Source organism: Crinia signifera, chromosome 12, assembly GCF_055691185.1.
Source record: "Crinia signifera chromosome 12, ASM5569118v1, whole genome shotgun sequence".
Classification (NCBI taxonomy): Eukaryota; Metazoa; Chordata; class Amphibia; order Anura; family Myobatrachidae; genus Crinia; species Crinia signifera.
The window spans coordinates 13,412,207-13,436,163 of record NC_139228.1 but is presented as its reverse complement, the minus strand read 5'-3'; the positions used below and the strand labels follow the sequence as shown (position 1 = coordinate 13,436,163).

At 47.5% G+C, this 23,957-nt stretch overlaps 1 long non-coding RNA gene across 1 annotated transcript in view; it reads left to right on the top strand.

Moving 5' to 3' along the window:
- LOC146050452 (uncharacterized) overlaps positions 1-23,957 on the top strand; it is a 28,969-nt gene that overhangs the window by 3,183 nt on the left and 1,829 nt on the right. The gene's annotated exons all lie outside the window — the stretch shown is intronic.

Genomic DNA, 23,957 nt, shown 5'->3' with positions numbered 1-23,957 from the left:
CTGGAGGCTCTCTTTGCCTAATCTGATATGCTCTGCAGATACAGGCCTTGATCCATCTAGCCAATGTGGCTTTTGATGCAGCTTGACCCTTGTTTACTCCTTCCGTTAAAACGGATACATTCTTCGATTTCCGGATGCTTTTCGTATTCTGTACGTAAATCTTCAGCGCTCTCACAACATCTAATCTGTGTAATCGCTCTTCTTTCACATTCAACGGATTGGCACAAAAACAAGGTAGGATTATATACTGGTTGATGTGAAAGTCTGATACAACTTTAGGTAAAAATTCAGGGTTAGTTCGCAGCACTACCCGGTCTTCAAAAAAATTCAAAAAGGGCTCCTCCACCCAAAGTGCCTGCAACTCCGACACCCTCCTTGCGGAGGTTATTGCCACTAAAAAACTGACTTTCCAGGAAAGTAACTTAAGTGTAGCCTCTTGTAGCGGCTCGAACGGTGCTTCCGTCAAAACCCCTAAAACTAAATTTAAGTCCCACGGTGCCACTGGCGACCTAAATCTTGGTTTGATCCTTTTCGCAGCCTGGACAAACCTGCGTATGTATCTGTTCTCTGCCAGATCCCAATCTAACATTGCTCCCAATGCTGATATTTTTACTTTCAAAGTACTTACTGATAAGTCCAGTTGTAAACCTGCCTGTAGAAATCCAAGTACTGAAGCAACTTTACTCGGTATTTGTTGGTTTGAACTACACCAGGACAAGTATCTCTTCCACACTCAATAATATATTTTGGATGTCGATTGTTTCCTTGATTTAAGCAAAGTGTTGATCACTAAATCACAGAAACCTTTAGATTTTAATTTAGCGGTTTCAGAAGCCAGGCTGTCAGTTTCCATGCTGGTGGCTGCGGTTGACATACTTGGCCTTGGACTAGATCATCGGCCCATTCGGGCAGGAACCATGGTCTGTCCACTGCCATTTGCATCACTGTAGCAAACCACGCCCTCCTTGGCCAATACAGAAGTATTGCTATCACTTCCGTCTCCTCTCTCTGTATCTTTCTCAGTAGGCGCGGAATGACTGGAATCGGCGGGAAGACATGCGCTCTGGACATGTTCCACTCTGCTGTCAGGGCATCTACCTGCTCCGCTTGTGGATCTCTGAACCTTGAGAAGTACCTTGGGACTTTTTTGTTGCGACTTGTGGCCATAAGATCCACCGGTGGCCACCCCCATTTCTCTACTATCATGCTGAACAGGTTGTCGTTGAGCGCCCACTCGCCCGGTAGGCACTCTGTTCTGCTTAATAAGTCCGCAGCCAGATTATCTTTCCCTGCCAGGAAGACTGCCGAAATGCTGTGTACATGACACTCTGCCCATTCCAATAACTGGGATGTTATTTCCATGAGGCGTCGACTTCTCGTCCCGCCTTGACGGTTTATGTACGAGACTACCGCCCGATTGCCCGATCTTATGTTTATGTCTCTGGCTATCAGCTGATCCTGGAACTCCTGACACGCCATGACCACCGCCTTCATTTCCCTGAGATTGGAATGTGCGGCTTGCCACCTTGGAGACCACCGTCCTTGTGCAATGGACTGACCGCATGTCGCTACTGTCACACGCAGCCGCGACGGAGCGCGGCGGGTACAGTACTCACCCGTCCGCGCCCGCCGCCGGCTAGCGTGTGCAGGCTCCACTCTGAGGCGGGCAGGTGGGGGCAGCGCTGGGTAGAGGCGGCAGCGACGGAGCATCAGGTAGCAGCGTCCTTGACGATTGCGGCGCCGGGTGGCCGGCGGCGCCATCTTGAGTAAGGGCAGGTAGCGGATTGGGCCAGAGTAGAGAGTTCCTCCTCATCCTGCACGGACAGCCAATGGCAGCCACTCCCTGGGGATATAGTGGAGCTGCCCAGGCTGATCCGTGTCAGTGCAATGAGTCTTCTGAGTCGTTCACATCTCCGAGCTGACTCCTGGATCCTGGTTCTCTCTCCTGACTCTGGTGCCTTGCTCCCTGCACCTTATCCAAGGAAGGTTTTCTCCTGACACCAATGCTGCAAGCGCTATCTAGTGCTGGCTCCTGCTTGTTCCAGAATTCCCTTTCTTCATCATCCATCCATTCCATCCTCTTCCAGTCTTCCGGATCCATTTCTTCCATCATCAAATCAACCTCTTCCTGCATCTTCTTCTATGTACTCTGGCTCACCTAAAGACTGGTTCCAGAATTACCACTGGCAGTATATTGTGCTGGACTTATTGATTTATTCTTTTGCCACTTAAAGAAGTATTTAAGTGAACTTATTATTTATGAAACCAGTTATTAAACCTGCACGTTTCAATCCTACTCGCCCTGGTCCGTCTCCAGCTTCTGTGCACCACACGACTCCATCCAGCCCTTCTGCTGTGACAGTTTGCACTGACCCGATGGAATCGGGTGAAGCACAGGCTTCCATGACGGATGTTCTTCAAGGCATCATGGCTCGCCTGGAACAAGTAGAAACCACCCAGCGTCAAGTGGCTCACTTCCTCCAGTCCTTGTCACCACCTCAGGCGGCTCCCTCAGCTTCGGCCGCACCCACTGCTGGAGTCTCTGCCCCTCCTGCTCCTGCGAGTCCATCTGTTCCTCACCATCTACAGCTGTCGACACCCAGTAAATATGACGGGTCTCCGAGAGGATGTCGAGGATTCCTAAATCAATGTGACGTGCATTTTACCCTCCAGCCTTCCAATTTCCCTTCGCCCAAAACCCGGGTGGCCTACATCGTATCCCTACTGGCTGGTCCAGCCCTGGAGTGGGTGTCCCCCCTCTGGGAGCGTGCGGACCCTCTTCTCAATAATTATGAAGAGTTTGTGGCCTCCTTCCGTCGTATATTCGACGAGCCCGGCAGAGTGTCCTCTGCAGCCACGGAGATCCTGAGGATTCGTCGCCCAGTGGGACAATATGTCGTACAGTTCCAAACCCTGGCGTCCGAACTTCGATGGAACGAAGAGGCTCTCGTATCTGCCTTCTGGAACGGTCTGGCTGGGCGCATCAAAGACGAGTTAGCAACTCGCGATCCTCCTTCCACCCTGGCAGAACTCATCTCCCTATGTACCAAAGTCGACCTGCGACTCCAAGAACGCCAACTTGAGAGGAATCGTTCTGATCGCCTTCGTCCTCGTTTCTCTCCCAATGTTGCTCCGGGTCCCAAGGCAATTCCTTCGCCTGCTGCACCAGCTGATGAACCCATGCAAATCAATCGTTCCCGCCTGTCCCTCGAGGAGAAGTTCCGAAGACGGCGAGAGAATTTGTGTATGTACTGTGGCTCATCTGCTCACCTATTGGCTGCCTGCCCACTGCGGCCGGGAAACGACCGCTCCTAATCCCCCCGAGGGAGGTCCGATTAGGAGTATTGTTTTCATCTCCCTCTTCTACTGACTCTATTATTCCAGTGACTCTTGTGTGTCCCCAAGGCGAGAGAAGACTTCAGGCCTTATTGGATTCTGGAGCAGCGGGGAACTTCCTTTCTTCTTCTTTTGTCAACCAGCATGCCCTGCCTGTGCAACCTCTGGATCATTCGCTGGTCCTCACGGCTGTGGATGGGAGTCGAATTCGGAGTGGACAAATCACTCATCAAACCATTCCGCTGAAGTTGCTCATCGGAGCCTTACATCAAGAGACCATTCAATTCTTCATTCTTCCACAATCTTCTCATCAAATGGTCCTGGGTCTTCCCTGGCTCTCCAAACATAATCCACAAATTGATTGGACCACTATGGAGATCAAGGCCTGGGGAACAGTCTGCCAGTCTACTTGCATTCCTCAGATCCTTCCGGTCTACCAGACCCATCCACAATGTGAGGATAACTGCTCTTCATCTTCTTCAGCTCCACCCTTGTCTATACCCGTACCGTATCGTCCATTTACAGATGTCTTCAGTAAAGGAGGTGCTGACACTTTACCTCCCCACCGGCCTTGGGACTGCCCAATAGAATTGATGGCTGGGAAATTTCCTCCTCGTGGCCGCATCTATCCTCTGTCGCTACCCGAGACTGAGGCCATGTCCTTGTACATCCAAGAGAACTTAAACAAGGGGTTCATCCGACCTTCTACCTCTCCGGCCGGGGCTGGGTTTTTCTTTGTGAAAAAGAAAGATGGCGGTCTTCGGCCTTGTATCGACTATAGAGGCCTGAACGACATCACTATAAAGAATCGCTATCCCTTACCCCTTATCACAGAACTGTTTGATAAGATCAGAGGAGCGACTGTCTTCACCAAATTGGACCTACGAGGGGCCTACAACTTGATACGAATCCGTTCCGGTGACGAGTGGAAGACGGCTTTTAATACAAGAGACGGTCACTATGAATATCTGGTGATGCCCTTCGGCCTTTGCAACGCCCCTGCCGTCTTCCAACAGTTCGTGAATGATATCTTCCGGGACTTGCTGTACCATTCCATTGTAGTCTATCTAGACGATATACTCATCTTCTCCTCCAATCTTCAACATCACAGACAGACCGTGTCCGAGGTGCTACGACGTCTTCGTCAAAATCAACTATTCTGTAAGTTGGAAAAATGCGTTTTTGAAGTCACCTCCATTCCATTCTTAGGCCACATTCTCTCTGCTACTGGTATCGAGATGGATCCAGAGAAGGTGAGAGCGATCCAAGACTGGGCACCTCCCACGACACTCAAGGGAATTCAGAGATTTTTAGGATTCTCAAATTATTACCGGCGATTCATCCGGAACTTCTCTACCATCGCTGCTCCCCTCACAGCTCTTACCCACAAAGGAGTTGATCCAAGTCAATGGCCGCCAGAAGCATTCTCAGCCTTCCAACAGTTAAAGAGGGCGTTTATGACGGCACCCATTCTCCTCCAACCAGATCTCGACAAGCCCTTCATCCTCGAGGTGGACGCATCCTCGGAAGGTATTGGGGCCATCTTGTCACAAAAAGGAGAGGATCAAGAATTACATCCTTGTGCTTTCCTCTCCAAAAAATTCCTTCCGGCAGAGAGGAATTACCCCATTGGGGAACAAGAGTTACTTGCTGTCAAAACGGCGTTAGAGGAGTGGCGATACCTTCTGGAGGGTGCGCGGCATAAGATCACCGTGTATTCAGATCACAAGAATTTGTCCTTTCTCAAACAAGTTCAATGCCTCACTGCTCGTCAAGCCCGATGGGCTATGTTTTTCGAACGTTTTAATTTTCAAATTAAATTTCGACCTGGCACCACTAATATTAAAGCTGATGCCCTATCCCGTTCCTTTGAAACGACTTCTGATATAGAGATTCTTCCTCGTCCAATCCTTGATCCAGTGGTTTTTGCTCAAGTGTCCGTACAGCCAATTCCTCCTCCAGGCAAGACGTTTGTTCCTCTCGAACTGCGAAAAAAAATATTATCATGGGCACATTCCTCCCGTTTCGCAGGTCACGCAGGAATACAGAAGACCTTGATGTTCCTGTCACGTTCTTATTGGTGGCCAACCATTCGTCACGACGTCACCAACTTCATCGCGTCTTGTGTAAAATGTGCTCAGCATAAGGTGCCCAGAACAACTCCTGTTGGTCCTCTCCGTCCTCTGGCCATTCCCACAGAACCATGGACTCATCTATCTATGGACTTCATTTGCGAGTTGCCTCCTTCCAAAGGTCATACAGCAATCTGGGTAGTGGTTGACCGATTCTCAAAAATGGTCCATTTCGTCCCACTAAAAGGTCTTCCCTCTGCTCCAGTACTGGCTCAGCTATTCATTTCCACCATTTTTAAATTACATGGTCTGCCCAAAGAAATTGTGTCTGATCGCGGAGTACAGTTCGTGGCGAAATTCTGGAGAGCTCTCTGTGCCACGGTAAAGGTTAACCTCAAGTTTTCTACTGCCTTTCATCCCCAGACCAACGGCCAGACGGAACGGGTGAATCAGGACTTGGAGGCCTTTATTCGATTGTTCATCTCGTCCTCTCAAGATGACTGGGTAGATCTCCTCCCGTGGGCAGAATTTATGCATAACAACTCCTATCACTCTTCCTCCGGAACCACGCCCTTCTTTACCGTATTTGGTAAACACCCACGATCTCCAGACTTCTCAGAATTACCCTCTTCTGAAGTTCCTGCAGCGACCACTTCCCTCCAACGCTTTGCGATTATTTGGTCGGATGTCCACACCGCTCTCCTTAAATCTTCTGCTCGATACAAGAGAATGGCGGACAGGAAAAGAAGAGCAGCGCCCAGATTAAAACTCGGGGATCGGGTATGGCTATCTACCCGTCATATACGCCTCCGTCTGCCTTCTATGAAACTGGCTCCCCGGTACATTGGGCCATATGCCATCACCCAAGTCATTAATCCAGTCGCTTATAGACTTCAACTTCCTCCTTCCCTAAGGATCTCGAATTCCTTTCATGTGTCCCTCCTCAAGCCTTTAAGATTGAACTCTTATCAGAAGAAGGTTCCCAAACCACCCAAGATTAACTCCGAGAGTGGGATCGAATTCGAGGTAAGACGTATCATAGACTCTCGTCACCGCAATGCTCGTACTCAGTATCTGGTGGAGTGGGTCGGTTTTGGTCCTGAAGAGAACTCTTGGGTGGACTCCGTTGATTTGCATGCTCCAAAGCTGATTAAGCAATTTCTGCAGCGAAATCCTCACAAGGCCCATAGGCGTCCTGGGGCCACCCTGAAAAGGGGGGGTACTGTCACACGCAGCCGCGACGGAGCGCGGCGGGTACAGTACTCACCCGTCCGCGCCCGCCGCCGGCTAGCGTGTGCAGGCTCCACTCTGAGGCGGGCAGGTGGGGGCAGCGCTGGGTAGAGGCGGCAGCGACGGAGCATCAGGTAGCAGCGTCCTTGACGATTGCGGCGCCGGGTGGCCGGTGGCGCCATCTTGAGTAAGGGCAGGTAGCGGATTGGGCCAGAGTAGAGAGTTCCTCCTCATCCTGCACGGACAGCCAATGGCAGCCACTCCCTGGGGATATAGTGGAGCTGCCCAGGCTGATCCGTGTCAGTGCAATGAGTCTTCTGAGTCGTTCACATCTCCGAGCTGACTCCTGGATCCTGGTTCTCTCTCCTGACTCTGGTGCCTTGCTCCCTGCACCTTATCCAAGGAAGGTTTTCTCCTGACACCAATGCTGCAAGCGCTATCTAGTGCTGGCTCCTGCTTGTTCCAGAATTCCCTTTCTTCATCATCCATCCATTCCATCCTCTTCCAGTCTTCCGGATCCATTTCTTCCATCATCAAATCAACCTCTTCCTGCATCTTCTTCTATGTACTCTGGCTCACCTAAAGACTGGTTCCAGAATTACCACTGGCAGTATATTGTGCTGGACTTATTGATTTATTCTTTTGCCACTTAAAGAAGTATTTAAGTGAACTTATTATTTATGAAACCAGTTATTAAACCTGCACGTTTCAATCCTACTCGCCCTGGTCCGTCTCCAGCTTCTGTGCACCACACGACTCCATCCAGCCCTTCTGCTGTGACAGCTTCCCCAGCCTCCTTGGCTGGCATCTGTTGTTACCGTGACCTGGTTGACTACTGCAAACAATTTTCCTGCTTCTAGTCGTTCCACGTCTGACCACCAGGCCAAATCTGACTTTGCGGCCCTTGTTAATATTATCTTCTGAGTAAGATCTTTGCTGTTCTTGTTCCATTGTGACAGGAAGCAACTTTGGAATTTCCTTGTGTGGAACCTTGCCCATGGTACTGTCTCTAATGTGGCTGCCATCAATCCCAGTATCTCCATGCAGTCTTAGGATGACACGACTGATCTCCTCATAATTGATCCTACTTGGTGTACCAATTTCTCTTCTGGTCTCCGTGAGAGACACTCTCATGTTTTGAGTATCTATTGATACCCCCAAGTATGTAATCTTTTGAACTGGCACCAGTTGACTCTTCTTTACGTTGATCAGCCATCCATGATGTTCCAGACATTTGAGCACTAACTCTGTGTGTTCCCTTACCAGTTCTTCTGAATCTGCAACAATTAAAATATCGTCGAGATAGGGCCAGAGTTTTACGCCTCCTGTCTCAGCTTTGCTATGATCACAATCAGCACCTTTGAAAAAGTTTGAGGAGAAGTCGACAGGCCGAAGGGAAGAGTCACAAATTGATCAGTGACCCCTTGCAGACGGAACCTGAGAAACTTGTGATGGTTTGTGTAGATGGGTATATGTAGATAGGCGTCTTTTAGATCTATGGACGTCATGTAATCCCCGCATTTTAATTCTGGGATTACAGATCTCACTGACTCCATCTTGAACGTTCGGCTTAACACAAACTTGTTCAAGCGCCTTAAGTCTAGGATGGTTCAAAAACCTCCTGATGCCTTTTTTACCACGAAGAAGCGAGAAAACCATCCCTGCTTCTCTTGCTTCTTCAGAACTACTTTGACAACTCCTTATCTTAGCATTTCTTCCAGACTTGAAAATAGCACCTGTCTCCTCCATGTCGCTGGGTACTGGAGACTCCACAAAGAGATTTCCTGGAAGTCTCATAAATTCTATTCGATATCCGGACTGAATTATTTCCAGAACCCACCTGTCCGTGGTGGATTCTCGCCAAGCTTGGTAAAACGGTTTCGCCAACTCTCTGTATGACGGCGTCATTGTTGCTCCTTTCGGAAAGGAGCCTTCCCTTCTTTCCCTCTTTGGGCACGAAAGGACGCTCGAGACATCCAGTTTCCTCTCCTATAGGCCCTTCCTGGCCTATAAGCCCTGGAATCTCTGTATTCCTGATGCTGAAATCTATTAAATTTCGCTGGAACATTCTTTTTGACAGCTTTATCCTGGGGCAACCAGACTGATTTGCCCCCCGAGATTTTAGTAATTAGTTCATCAAGCTGTTTTCCGACTGCACGTCAGCCGCCCATGGTTTCAACCAAAGGGCCCGACGTGTTGCCGCTGCAGTGGCTCCTGCTCTAGCTGATAGGCGTATGGAGTCCATAGTTGCCTCACACATAAACTCTACAGCCAATTGAACATCTTGGACTGTTTTAATAAGTTCGGACCTCTTAATTCCGTCCAAAATGTCCGCCTCTAATTGCTGGCACCAGCCTCGCATTACACGTGAGGTAACAGCCATAGCAGCCACTGGCTTCTGGGATGACCCTGCCGTAATGTACTGCTTTTTCAGACCCAGCTCAATCCTACGCTCCATGGGGTCTTTGAAGATATTGACATCTTCCAAAGGAAGTGTAGTCTTCTTTGACAGTCTAGAGATAGCTGCGTCAACCTTTGGCGCCTCTTCCCATGTCGACACCTGATCCTTGTCGAATGATTACATTTTTGTTACTCTGGCGGAAACAGCCACCCTCTTATCCGGGTGTTTCCACTCCTCAGCAATGATAGCTTTCAAAGTCTGAGACAAAGGAAAACATTTCCCCTTCCTTTTCTTATCCTTGAACAACAGTTCATGTAAATTAAGGTCCTCTTGTTGATCCTCAATATTGAGGGCCCTATGGATAAACTCTAACAGATTATTGATCATATCTGGATTAAAGTCCTCTGACTTATCCTGAGGTATGTCTTGATCCTCATCCGGATCCTGACCCAGCACCTGAGCACATGTTATGTCCTCCACCGAGTCATCCGACTCGTCACTTAGGACCACATGCTTCCTTTTTCCAGACATTTTGCTCAGGTCTTCTTTTGTAACAAAAGTCCCTGCTAATGCTGTTTTCAGCATATCCACTAGGTTCGTCATTTGAGCCATGGGTAGAGGCTGAGGGGCCTTACACTCCTCACAGAGGCTGCCCACATGCTTTTCAGATAAAGCTTTATTGCATGAAATACATTTTGGTGAGTGCACTCTCTTGTGTTTGGCTTTACTCTCCTTCTCCTTGCTGGTCTCAGACCTGTAACAGCCCAAACACCATGTTTCATTAACCATTCAATCCAATGCACCATCACCTGATCACCACAAGGAAAATTCCCAAACCAAAAACCAAAACCAAAGTACCAAAAAAAAAAAAAATTAAAAACACCCAAAAATCACACTGTGGCTTACACTGATTTTTTGGCTGCCTGCCGATTTTCCTCTTCCATATTAATCCAGCGGTGCACCCTGACACTAATTAAACATAGCAATTAACTCACACCACAGCCAAGAAAATACCAGCAATGCAAACAATAATTGCTACACATACCTTGCTCAAGTGATTAACACACAATGCCTCAAGCACAATACCAATTCCCTGTATAATACAAAACACTTAATAAGCAGGGAATTTATGCACTTAGTGTGGCATGGAACTCAGGGCTGGAACCATGCCACACATAACTTTAAAACACATAAAAACAGTAGCAGCTATAATGAATAAAACAATCCAGGCTCACCAGCTGTAACGCGTATTCAAAACTGTAGCGTGCTCACACCGGCGCCATAACCCACGCTGCTGCTGCTGCAGAATAGAACGCACAGGCGCCGGCTCACTTCCGCCCTGAAGAGGACAGAAGACGTCACCCGCTGGCGCCGCGCACCGCTGCCGACGTCTGCCTGCTTTCACACAGGATCAATCCAGGCCAGGCGTACTGCGGCAACGCTATCCCGCACCGCCATTAGCAGCACGCCTGTAGACGCCGCCTGTAGCTGCCCCCGGAGGGGTCCGCATGCGGCCAGGGAGATCACATACCTCCACAAAGGGCTCGGCTTGCCCTCCCTCACTTCTGGATCGCCGGAGCTGCCGCAGGGGGACAAAATATTTCCTCTACAGCCCCCAGGGTAAGCCACCTCTCACACACTACCCGAAAGGGAAAAAAAGACACTGAGGCCAGGAGGAGGTGCCTTCTTATAGGGGGCGGTGTCTTTTTTTCCCTTTCTGAAGCACTACCCAGTGGGGAGGAACCCATTTGTAATGGCTGCCATGGGGGAGGTAGAGGAAATGATGTTCAATGTGGATAAATGCAAAGTTATGCATCTTGGGAGACATAACCAAATAAGGCCAACAGGATACTAGCAGGTATAAAAAAGGGGAATGGAGACTAGGGACTCGAAAGTAATCATGCCACTGTGCAAAGCATTGGTTAGACCACATCTAGAATACGGAGAACAATTCTGGGCCCCGCACTATAAAAAGGACATCATAGAACTGGAAAAAATCCAGAGAAGAGCGACAAAGCGAATAAAGGGAATGGAGAATTTAAGCTGCGAGGACAGATTGAACGAATTGGGAGTGTTTACTCTAGAGAAGAGACACGTAACGGGGGACATGCTTAACATGTACAAATAGATCAGGGGCCAATATAAGGAACTGGCAGGCACCCTTTTTACTGCTGTAAGGAAGGACTCTAGGACATGTGAGCACGAGTTTAGATTAGAGGAAAAAAAAATTTGTGGTGCTTCACAGAACAACGATTCACATAACGCTGGTCACACAATCAATGTACAGGCAGATCACAGGAGCAGATACAGTGGCAGACATCCTACATAATAAGAGAAATGCAGAGATCTCACATGCATACCATTGGCAAACATAGGGTAAGGGTGCCCATACACGGTGCCATTCTCACATGCGATTTGAACATTTTAGTTCAAATTGCGCAGTGTGTATATTGCTGGCAGGTGTTTTTGTACTACCTCACATAGGCCCTTATTCTGGTTGGTGCGGTAATTTCCACGTGCGTTCGTGCCGCCGATGTTTTGTGTCTGCGCATGTGCAGAGGCGTCTCTGCGCATGTGCGAGCGGGACGCACGGCCACATTCCGCATGAAATGTGTACACTATGAACAGGGGGTGGAGAGGGGTGTGAAGGGCTGTTTGGGCTCATTACCATATGTTTACACCCCGCGTTTCATGGGCGTTCCCATGCAAACGCTGGGCGTACGTATGGTAATGCGGTCGTGACGCACGTGTAGGGGGCGGACATATGACATTGCCGGATGTCAGCTGCCCGCCCAGATCCCTGATTTTGCACGGAGAAATGCCCGAGTGGTCTGAGGTTGCGGGAGCTGCCTGGCCACACGGTCCTGCATTCGATGGTCTGCGACCATCGAATGATGGGGGAGGTTCCCTGAGATGGAGGAGGTGTATTCATGAGAAATACACGTGCGGTCCGTTCGGCCAGCTTCTTACCGCGTACGGACGGAGTTGGCGATCCGTATGGAAGGCGGGGTTTAGGACGCACGGTGCTGGCCGCATATTCGGATCCGGCCGCACCGATCAGAATAAGGGCCATAGTGTCTACTTCACACTGTGGGGAATCGCATGCGATATCTACTTTACATATTTAAATAATATATTGTAGTCTAGTCCAAATTCTATAAAGTTCAAATTGCATAGCACTGAAGTTCAATAGGTGCCCATACACTGTGCGATGCAATCTAGTTAAAAAAAGTACAGGAAGCAAATACTTTATGTGCTGTACGATGGGATGTGCGCAGGAGCGCGCATCGCATCCGTACAACGCACCGTGTGTGGGCGGCAAAAGAGAGTTAGTTTTAATAACCTCATGAGCTATTAATTAAGAGTCCAGTTTTACACTTTTCTTGACAGCTCCTCGGGGATGATCGGGTTACCACCCCTCCCAACATGACCCTTCCCAGGAGGGACACAATGCTCTGTTCCTGGACTTCCCTGGTAATGTAGGGTTGCCAGCACCTGTGCTGAGCTAGGTAATTGATAAGAAAGGTGACAGCAATCATAAATTAGGAGGGAAAAGCAATATCAGAGCATTTTGTACCTGATAGAAGGTGTGATGTTGGAGGGTCTCATGTAGTTCTCCTGCGTGCTACAAGAATGCATAATAATCACTGCAGACATGTATGTTGCCTAATTCCAAACAACATGTGTATATTATGTGTCATTTGACTGCAGGACCACAAAGCTCAGCAAGCCACTGATCATATTCTTAGCTCAACCTAAAGAGAAAATATAAGCTAACCCAGGGATGGGGAACCTTCGGCCCTCCAGCTGTTGTTGAACTACACATCCCAGCATGCATGCTATTTAGCCATGCTAAAACTCTTGCAGAGCATGCTGGGATGTATAGTTCAACAACAGCTGGAGGGCCGATTGTTCTCCATTCCTGTTTTAAGCTAACCGCTTCTGTACCAGTGGTACTACAGAGCCCAGCCAGCCACCATTTACAGTTTCTCCTATAGATAAAGGGAGGAGTGGCGTGGCTGACACATCAAGACCCAGTTACCCACTGGGAAGATGGAAAGTGACAGCGAATTTTAACTGTGAAGTTTGTGAGTGGTGTGGGAGCTGCCACCGATCAGAGCAGTTAGTGAATAGAGGCCCACGGCTTCTATATGCAGGGAGGGAAGAGCCTTGGTTCGCAGCCACAACCCTTCCGCAGAGTTCCACCCCCTATGCAGACTGCCTCGCCATCGTCGTGACCAGAATCCCACTCTCCTCCCCAGTGTTGGGACTTGTGACCAAACCTTGCCAGAGCTAAGCTTGTGAAATTCAGGGGAACACTAAACCAAAGCTGAGCATCAAGGTCCACTCTATCTGGACCCAACACAGACTGAGCTTATGCGATCCAACCTGAATTAGACCCTATGTCTAACGAACACAAATCACAGATGTACAGATGTAATCAGACCAAAAGATGGTGCCAGACGCTCAGGATGAGTTTGTCACATAATGGTAATCTGCACTTAAGCCTCATCTATGGAAATGATTTGAAAGACTGAGGGTCTGATTCTAAGCAGCCTTCTTTTGGGTAAACACTACCCCCCAGTACACTGACACAACCATTTGCATGCGGGCATACGCATGCAAATAAAAGTCAGTCTAGGCTGACTTATTTACCTCAGATATTGGCGGCCGTCTTTGTGGGCATGCCCAGGATATGCTTGGTGTCCCCATGTGACAGCTCCCTACCCGCCCCACAGAGCAGGTCTGCGTATTTTCATCGATGCGCAGACCTGCAAACTCAGATCTGCAGCGAATTCCGGAAAGACTGGTCTGAATTTGGGCCTGAGTTTATTATAGGATTCAGGGGCGGATTGGCCATGAAATTCACCGGTAAGTTTCCCGGGAGGCCGACCACAGTGAGGCCGAAAGAAGCGGGGCTGGTGTGTAGCGCGCCTACGCTGCCCACACAATTCGGCCGGGTGCCATTACATATTGTATAGCTGAGCCACAGCGGCAGGTTGCAGCCCATGTCCCAGCCCAGTTCGGCCTCCTCTCCTCCCCCGTGAGGCCCCGCCTCCTCGCACCCGCTGCTGAGGAGTCGAGACTTTCCTCCTCCCGCTATATATAGAGACCCGAGTGTGGCCCACCAGTGCTGCACTGTGCCCCTGCCCAGTTGCCGAGCCGGTCCCAGCCACATGACATCTGTCATCACCAACACGCGCTCTCTAGCGCTGGAGAGAGGCTCCACCAGCTGACAGAAGCCGGGGCTGAGTACATACAGATTCCACCGAGCCAGCCCCCCCCCCCAATGTTCGCTCTAATTTTACGAAGGCTGTGTGCGGCTAAAGATTTTGGCTGTGCAACTTTGGAATGAAATTAAAAATTTTGTGCGTCACATATATAACTGGAAAATGACATTCAGCATTTGTGTTAACTTTACTTCAAAATTATATTAAACATTTAAACATTCAAAATACAGTACACAATGTAGTTAATGGGTAAAACACACATTAATTGAGTCCACAACTGCAAAAAGGGACCACTTCTGCTTTGTGCGCTCAGTTGTAATGTCTGTGCGCACGCTCCTCAAGGTGTGTGCGCGCGCACGTGCGCACAGCTTAGAGGGAACACTGCCCCCCACCCCCAAACCGGGCCACACTGCATCACAGCGCAGAGGACCACAGACAGCCACATCACAAGCACACTGGTGTGCCCGCCCATACCCCAGCAGCAGAGCCGAGTGCTATGTAAAAGCATGCTGGAGGAACAAGTCTGCGGGACCAGGCATTCCAGGAAGAAACACCAGCACGCACCAACAACTCCAGGTCAGTGCTCCTTCCCTTCACACTGTCTGCCCATTCGCCAGCCCAGTTACCCCTACTGTTACTGACTCCCCCCATCCCAGTGTCTCCCCTCCTGCCAGCCCGGTTTCTACCCTCTTCCCTCTCCAACCAGCCCACTGCACCTAGAAACTTTCCCCAAAACAGCCCCCTTTCGCGGGACCAGATGGGGGCGGAGCTAAACGTGACCCGGTAGGGGGCGGAGCTACATGGTTTGATGGCTGCTGCTGCCTGTGCCAGAGGGAAAGGACTTGGAGAGGACAGGATATGCTGCTGTGCAACCACAGTTCCAGTTCTTTCCAGAACCAGCCAGACTGCACTCTAAGCATGTTCCAAAGGTAAGAGTGAGGGTATTTGGTATGTGTTTATATTTGGGGGGTGGGTTAGGCTGAGGGGGGGAGGGTTAGGCTCAGGAAAGGGGGGTAAGTGTTAGGCTGAGGGGGGGTAAGGGTTAGGCCTCAGGGTATGAGGGTTAACCCCTTGAGTGGTGGGTTTTGCTGGGGCAGGACAAACCTACCAGGGCAGTGTTAATACAGAAAATCAACGAATCAATAAATCTATGCTTTTATTATATTGTTTTCCTGACTGCTGCTATTATTGCTGCAGATGACTTTAGCTTGTTGCACAATGTACTATTCACTGCGTATGAGGCCTTCCCTTTGCGCTGAACAGTGATAATATGTCAGAAACGGCGGCCATTTTGTTAGGCATGACTTGCATGACTTCCTTATAAAATGGCTGATCATGCAGAACAGTAGCTTAAGAATGTGATGTTGACATTATAATGGAGCAAGGACAGAAAGCTAGTCTCCACAAACTGAATATTATGGGAACAGGGCCACACATGCGTAGACCCCAAGGCCACTGAATCTTTGCCTAGTTGCAATGAAGTTACAATGTTGGGTTAATTATGACATCATGATTGAAAGCAGAGCTTTCCAATAAGACTCAATGCTTATGAGTAATTAATTAATTAATGTGATTAAGGTTTAAATATCAGAGTTAGAGAAGGAGGAGGCAGGCAGTTGAGGAAGAACAAGCAAGCACAGGGGGCTGGAGGTAACTATGAAGGAGGTTTAATCATGGCTGATCACTGTCCTTGAAAGGGTTCCATTTTGATTTGATTTAGAGTTACTGTTTAAGTATTAGCTAATCAATTTTATGTTTCTTGTGTTAGTCTGCATTTGCAAATACCTGTAATGAAGCTATTCTTTAAGTAAAGCATTCTCATACATTTTATAACAAGGTTGTGTGGGTGTGCAATCATTTCAGCGTTGCTGTTATGTCTAAAGGTAATAAAGTAAATCTATATACAAGTTTGGTTATCAATCAAATCTAAGCGCTATCAATTTGGAGGCCCCAGCGAGATCAATAATATTGGTGTCCACATTTTATCAGTAATTGAGAAAATCAAAGTTTGAAAAAAGAAAAAATTAGCTATTTAAAAAAATTTGTGTCAAAAAAATTGTAAAGTCGGTGCATTTTTTTTACCCTTATCTTTCTTTCAAATCTCTGTTAAAGTGTGGTAATCCAGATTACTTGAAGCAACTTTGCTCTTTAATTATAAAACAAATAGATCGTAATTTAAGGCATGGAAAGACAACGCTGCATTTTGCAGGCCGTCAGCTTACTAACACCCCCAACCCCCCCCCCCCCCCCCCCCTGCATCGCCCATTTCTGCTCTTAGTCAGAGAATAGATAAGGGGCGCGAGAAACTTGGCAGGAAATTTTAAACAACCTTGCTTGAATTAGGAAGAATGTTTCTTTCGTTTATTTGCAAAGCGTGCAGACTATAACAAGCATATTGATTTAGAGGTTATGCTGGCAATGATTTTCTACTTTAAAAAAAAAAATTCGGTACTTGTTTCCTAGCACGGCCACAATCTTTGGGATCGTGTACCTTTAGGTTAAGGTACACGATCCCCGTGATGGACCCGATTTCCTTTGAAATCGGGTCCATTTTGCCGGTAAAGGAAAAAAATCGGGGGCATCGCGTCGGTCGGGACCATTAACATTGGTCCCGACGCGACCGACATGATGCCCCCGATTTTGCCATAGGCTTCAATGTTAAAATATTTTTCAACATTGAAATCGGGAGCATCGCGTCGATCTTGTGCCATTATAATGGCACAAGATAAGATGGACTTGATTAAGTCCATCTCACATAGGAAAAAATGTAAAAATGTGAAATGGGCCAATATGACCCATTTCACATTATATATGGCCCCGTGGTCACCCCACGATAGACGCGAACCCGAAGCATGGCGAGCGCAGCGAGCCCGCGAGAGGGGCGGCGGTGCGCGTCCTCCGACCTTTTCATTCCTCTACTATCCACGTCGGCATGGAGTTGAGAATATACAGATGGGGCACTTCCCATCCTGGCTGGCGGATCACCAGAACGTCCCCGCTGGCGACCCGCCAGTAGCCTCGCCAGCGAATATACTGAGACGCGCGTGCGTCTCATGCGCACGCGTGTCTCAGTCTCCGTCGCCAGGGAGACAGACAGGGTTAGGGGGGATTAGGGGGGGATGCGGGCAGGCGGCGGGGACCCCGGGTTACCGCCGGTAAGCCGGCGGGGACCCGGGGGAACGGATGGAAGCGCCGTCGGAAGGGGACGCGCGCGCGTCCCCTTCTCACCATCGCCATGGAGCTGGCGGGGGATGGCGGCTGGCGACGCCAGCGCCATCCCCTGCCAAGATGGGACCTGCCCCATCTGTATAGTGTGGCGAGCGTAGCGAGCCACCGAGCCCGAAGCGTGGCGAGCTCAGCGAGCCCCGCGAGGGGACGCGTATACCTGTGAAGGTATATACGTACGCTCGCCACGCTTCGGGCTCGCCACACTATATATTCTCAACTCCACGCCGACGTGGAGATAGTAGGGGAATGAAAAGGTCGGAGGACGCGCACCGGTTATTTTGATAATTAGAGTTTCTTTGTTTGTCCAATCTATAAATTTTAAAGAAGTTGCATATATTTGTTGTAGGTTTTCCCGTGCTTATAATTTTGTGATTAGAGATAGGAGGTTGTGCATTTACATTTCTTTCTGGTTGACTGGCCGGCAACATTTGGAAGAAATGGAATGCATGATTTATCCATACCCTGTATTGTTTGGAAACCCCCGGATTGGAGGGGGATCGGAAAGGACCAGTTAAACATGTCTACTGTATATGGTTTCTATAAGAAAATGTTAATAAATAATTAAATATACGTTGCAGTGTTAGATCTAGCAAGCAGTTTGATTACAATGGAACAGTTTGAGCTAATTTCTTTATATCCATAGACAGAGGTCCGTTAAAATACAGAATTTAAAGGAGTAGATGCTAATATTGTAAGCCAAGTAACAGTTCATTTTTACTACCAGAATAAATAAAGTTAATTGGAATATTGTTTATAACAAAGAAACTAAGATCGAGTTTATCTCATTGTAAAGTTTTTTGGTCTCTTGTCTTGTGGAGATGAAGTATGTAATGTAGGACTGATGTTTTTCTGCTATGGGTTTTTGATTTAATTTTTTTGGTTTATTAAACAAAGCAGCTGTGAGTTGGGAACTCTAAAGTGATGGATTCAGTTGATGTAATGCGAGATAAGGAGTTGTCCAGGTTAGGTGAAGAAACAGGACATGATAATGTGAATTCAATGTTTTTTTCATTTAATGAGTAATACATTTTGGATAAGAAAAGCGATATATATCGATGAGATACAAGTCCAATATAACATATATTCTTAAAGGTTCATATTGATATATTAGACCGTGTTTTCTGTTGGCAATTCCTGTTGCCTATTTGCTTGATATGGATACATATATCGAAACAGATATACCTTGAGTAATGCGCAGATAAGTCCTGGGTTTTATTTTTATTCTCATGAATGGAAGGGAATCATTGATAACTGACTCAAGGCTGTGGGTTTCTTTTTTTAAGCCATTTTTGTTTATTTGTTTATTTGTGTTAATTTAATTTTGTTTGTTATTTTCAGGTTTGTTTTGAAAGGGGGAGGGTACTAAATTGATAGAGTATCTTAAGGGGTTAATACTGTGGCCACAGTTAGCTAGATAACCAAGGGAGATAGTGATCTAAGCGTGTAATGATCGCTTAGACAATGTGCAGATATGATAACAGACTGACATATTGCATATAATTTTTTTAACAAGTTGATTTTGTCCTGTGAGAGTGCTGACCGGTAGCGAGATTCACAGGGGGTATCTGCCACCTACATGCAAGGTAGAATATATTAAAAATAAAGGGTAGGGGTGGGACACGTGACTACTGATAACAGAGGACAGTAGATGAAACACCATACTGATAACAGAGACAGACAGTAGGTGGCCCACTATACTGATAACAGAGGACAGTATGTGGAAGGCGTAGGTGTGATAACAGTGACAGACACATTACACAAGGTTAGGTTTTTTTGGGGGGGACATTTTTCATTTGTTTTATTTAATTTTTTGTCTTTGAAAGAGGTAACACCTTTTTAAGCATTTGTATTGGATCACAGAAAGTTCTCTGAGTATGTGACTGGTGTGAGCAAGTGAGAAGGTATAGAAAATACTATACTGGTCATAGTTATTTGGAATTGGCGATGATGATGCACCTGCGAGGTAATGATTATTTGATGAGAGTGAACGCGCAATGGTCTGGTGACAGGTGGTGAAAGCTTCAAGAATTAAGATAGTATATCCCACTAACCCACATGTGTTTGGAAAGATTGTACTGTCCCACTGAGGGGTTAAATATGTTCAGTGAGAAGTGAGGAGAGGTGATATCTGTTTTAGAGCCTTAGTTTAGTTTAAGGGAGAAAAAAAAAGGAAAAAAAAAAAGAATAATTTTGAAAAAAATTTTTATTTTATTTTTTAATATATATATATATATATATTTTTTTTAAAAGCAGAAGGGAAGAAGTTTTTTTTCAGTGACGAGGTGAGAGGTAATATCAGAAATTGCAATGTTTGTATGGGACAGTGATCAGCCATACCCAAGGATGACATCCAGCCCCCTCCCCTTTACTTCCCTCATGTGATAATGTTGTTTTATCAACATCTGTTTAAAAACTGCCATTTTTTTTTTCAAAATGACAAATGCTAATATGATGCTATTGCTTTTGCTTGTTTTATTTAAATTAAATCCCAGCCAATAGAGGTGTGACCATTCCAGAGAAAAGATTAATTTACAAATTGATGCATTTAATTTTGCACAGAAAAAGCAAGTGTTTTAAAAAAAAAATATTATTATTATTATTACTACTGAGCCACTAGAAATTCTTTATAAAATAATATTGAGTCTGCAGGTACCTCTGCAGAATCCTTATTAGAGCCCTTATTAAAAAATATAAAAAATACAGATTTTATAGTGATTATTATAAGATGCATATTGAGTTGCGTTTTATGCTTACTGATTTATCTGATTGCACGTTGCCACTTTACTAGATCCATTGGTCATGCATATGAGCCCACAAATAAGGAATGGAGGTCACAATTAGGTGCAGCACTACTGGGTACTGCTACTTGTAATCACATTTGCTGCACAACTAATCATGCTGTTATCTCAAAGATTTATAATGATTTAATGATTATTTTTTTCTCAGAGTGGTTTGGAAGAAATTGTGTATTATTAACAGGAATCCATGAGAGACTGCTGTCAGAAGGCACTAACCAATATGAGGACCCTCATGGGGTTAGAGGATACGAGTGATGCTCGCAGGGCATTAGCAATTAGTATTTTGATGAGTTTTCAACTACTCATCCTGTCACAAGTTTCTGAACATCTATGGACCACAAGAAATAGTTTTTCCAAATTTTACAACAAAGCATATTATCTAATACCCATAGTATTTGCAACACTCTGGTATTGCAGGTTATCTACCCAATGTGATTATTCATATTATTTTTTTAGTGCAAATCAATTCACTTTATAGTTATGGAAGTATTACAGTCATCTAATCATTGGTTTATGATCTGTATATCTCTTACTATCAAATAGCAGATAGTCAGGACTTACTACATTTATTTCCAGCACAGTCCGACGCTAGGTCACACACAAGGGGCCTAATGCCCAACGCACACAAAGGGGCCTAATGCCCAACGCCACCAACCTGAGGTCCCCACGGGCCTAGAGCCCGACTATGGTCCCGCAGGCCTGGTGCCTGAATTGGGCCCACGGGCCTATTGCCCGAACACCAGGTGGTCTAGGGAGGGGACCCGCATGTGGACTTACCCGTCCTAGGGCCTTCCGCTGGACCAAGCCTGGTCCAGCCACGAGGGTGGTCAGTCTTCGCCGGAGGTGGGATGCTTCCCACCACCTCCGGGCTTCCTGCAGTCTTCACTGGGGCAGCAGGGGCCGGGGCAAGCTCTTTTGCGTTGCACTCCGCCGCACCCGGGCTTCCTCCGTCTGCGCCGGCTGTCCCCGGCACCGTGTACTTCGCCCCCCACGGGCGGCAGCGTGTAGCAGTCCTGCGCACACAGCTGCCGCCTCCCGGGACTTCTGCGGCTGTTTCTCCTCACGCTTGGGCTCTCCACGATCTTTCTCCTCTGTCGCCGAACTGCCCTTCTCGCTCCCGGCACTGGTTAGTTCAAACCAGCGCCCGGGGGCGGGGCTCGTGACGTGGCAAGCCAGGATTGGCTCGCCGCCGCCGCTTCCCATTGGGCGCCAGAGCGAGAGCCATGATTGGCTCTCCTTTGGCGCCACATTTGAATTCCTTTTGTTCGTGGGGATCAGCGGCGAAGGCTCGCCGCTGCCCCCACACCCGGCGTCATTGGAGGGTCTGCTTCCGGCTCCCTGGGGTGGCGCCAGGCCATCCCAGGCCAGGAAGCAGGCGCCAACCAGCAGCAGGGCCAGTGACAGCACGAGTACACTGGCCCTGGCTGCAGGGGGCGGCGCCATCCGGCGACGGAACTGCCCCTTCCGTCCCGGTGCTACTGCACCGGGGCGTATCTCTACACAACTCCCTGCAAAGGCAGTAGTTGTTAAGTGTCAAGCTCACATGTTATAAAGTGATCTTGTTGCACTTGGTAACAAAAATAAGATGACCACTGTTGTGAATCACACCACTATACAATTTAATGTCTTTTTAGCAGAAGTTCATAAAGCAACAAGAGTTGTGTATTTAAAAGGAATGTGCCAATGGATGATGAATGGATGCAGTCAAAAGGCTAATGGCCTATGTAAAGATGGTGGGGGCAGATCAGTAGCTCCCCAAACACCTCCTCCTGACATATACAGAAGCTACCCATGGGATGACCCATGTAAGGAGAGAGAGGGCATGTATGTTGATTTCATCTTATGCAGAGGCCCAAAAGCATCTGCAGCAGTGATGTGCGGTGAGGTCATTGCCTGGGGAGGCACTGACCTCACCGCACGTCACTGCATACATACATAGGTATGCAGCGGCCGCCCGCCGCCGGTACATGCGCACCCCACCTGCCCTCCCACCACCCGGCGGACTCACCTGTCATCTTCTCGGCGGTGACGGCGGCCGGTCCTCTCCACGGCGGTGAGTGACAACGGCAGTCTCCCAGCAGGCGCCGGACTCCCCGCTGCCCGCGCTGCTGCTGCATCCTCTCCAGGGCCCTGCATGTATGTGATTGGACAGCGGATCCAGCACTGGATCCGCTGGCCCAATCACATTTGGGGGCGTGCGTTTATACTGGTGCCCCTGTCATTGCGGCACCAGTATGAATGCCGCTTCCCCATTCAAATTCAATGGGCTTTTACAGCCCATTGCTGCACCCTGCCCCCCTGCCCACCCCTTCCCGCCCCACGCTGCCCGGAGTTTCAATGTTAACAGCGGGAGGCACCTCTCCCGCTGCCTCCCACCCTCACATGCAGCAGTGTAAGAGGGTGGGAGGCAGCCGGAGAGGGAGAAATTATGAAAATAATAAAAGAAGATATATAAATATCTTCTTTTTATTATTTTCATCATTATGACAGGGGAGGCTCTGCCTCCCCTGACTGCACGTCCCTGATCTGCAGAAGAATGAACTCAGGAAAATTATTCCTATAGAACCATCTCACATCAAGGTCCATTCCTAAGGTTAAAAATAAATTTATTTAATTTACATGCATACAAAATTGTCATTATATTTAAATGGTATCTGATATGTTATCTTGATTATAAGGAACATCCCAGCTGTCCCATGTACAGCATCCTTTACAGCAAAGAAATTTATTGAGAAATTTGTGTTCAGATATGTTATCCCATAAGGTATATGGTATTAAAAAAAAAAATCATAGGAGGTACATATTTTGACCGGAAAGGTATTCTAAGGAATAAGTCAATATATGGGTATGAAAATTTGGTTGCACTCACCACACACTAAAAGGTTTTAGTCAAAATTGAACATGTTAACAAATGCACATTGAGAACACGTTATTTAGGGTGGGTGTGGAAATTACCATGAGTTGACTTGAGGTTTTGTATAAACATTCACACTACTCCTCAGCAGCCACTGAACCTGTCCCCTTATAAGATCATTATTTTAATTTATATATACATTTTTTTGGAGAACATCAAACCCTATTCAACATCCAGCAGCAGACTTGTCACTCTAATTCTCACAGCATCTAAAGACTTTACCAGAAAAGCAAACAAGCTTATGAAGGGATGTTGTTATAAGGTCCAGCCTGGAGACTATGCAATGGTGAGAAAATTCTTACAATTAAATGTCTCTTAGATCAAAGGCAAGACCCGTCCCTGTGAAACAAACCGATTGAATGAATGCGTCTCACTGCAAGAAGGTTTCCGACCCGGTGGTGATATCAGTTGAAGGAAAAAGATACTGATGCAGATAAATATTGTGACTTTGGTTTTAACTTAATAAACTTATTTGATGATGGGCCTGTCCAGGGCCCCCACACAGACCAAGACAAGGTCCACGGAATCGGGGGGCATCCTTAGTGGTGTCCCTGCGGGTTGTGGGCAAGAAGAGGTCCACAGAATCGGGGGATATCCCTAGTGGTGTCCCTGCGGGTTGTGGACAAGGTGTAAAAGACGGATTCCCATGAGTGACCAAGTTTCCCATACACTCACTAACTGAAGAAGTCATAACAGACACACATATACATCATACTACTGATGCTCCCAGGTTTCGGTATGCATCAG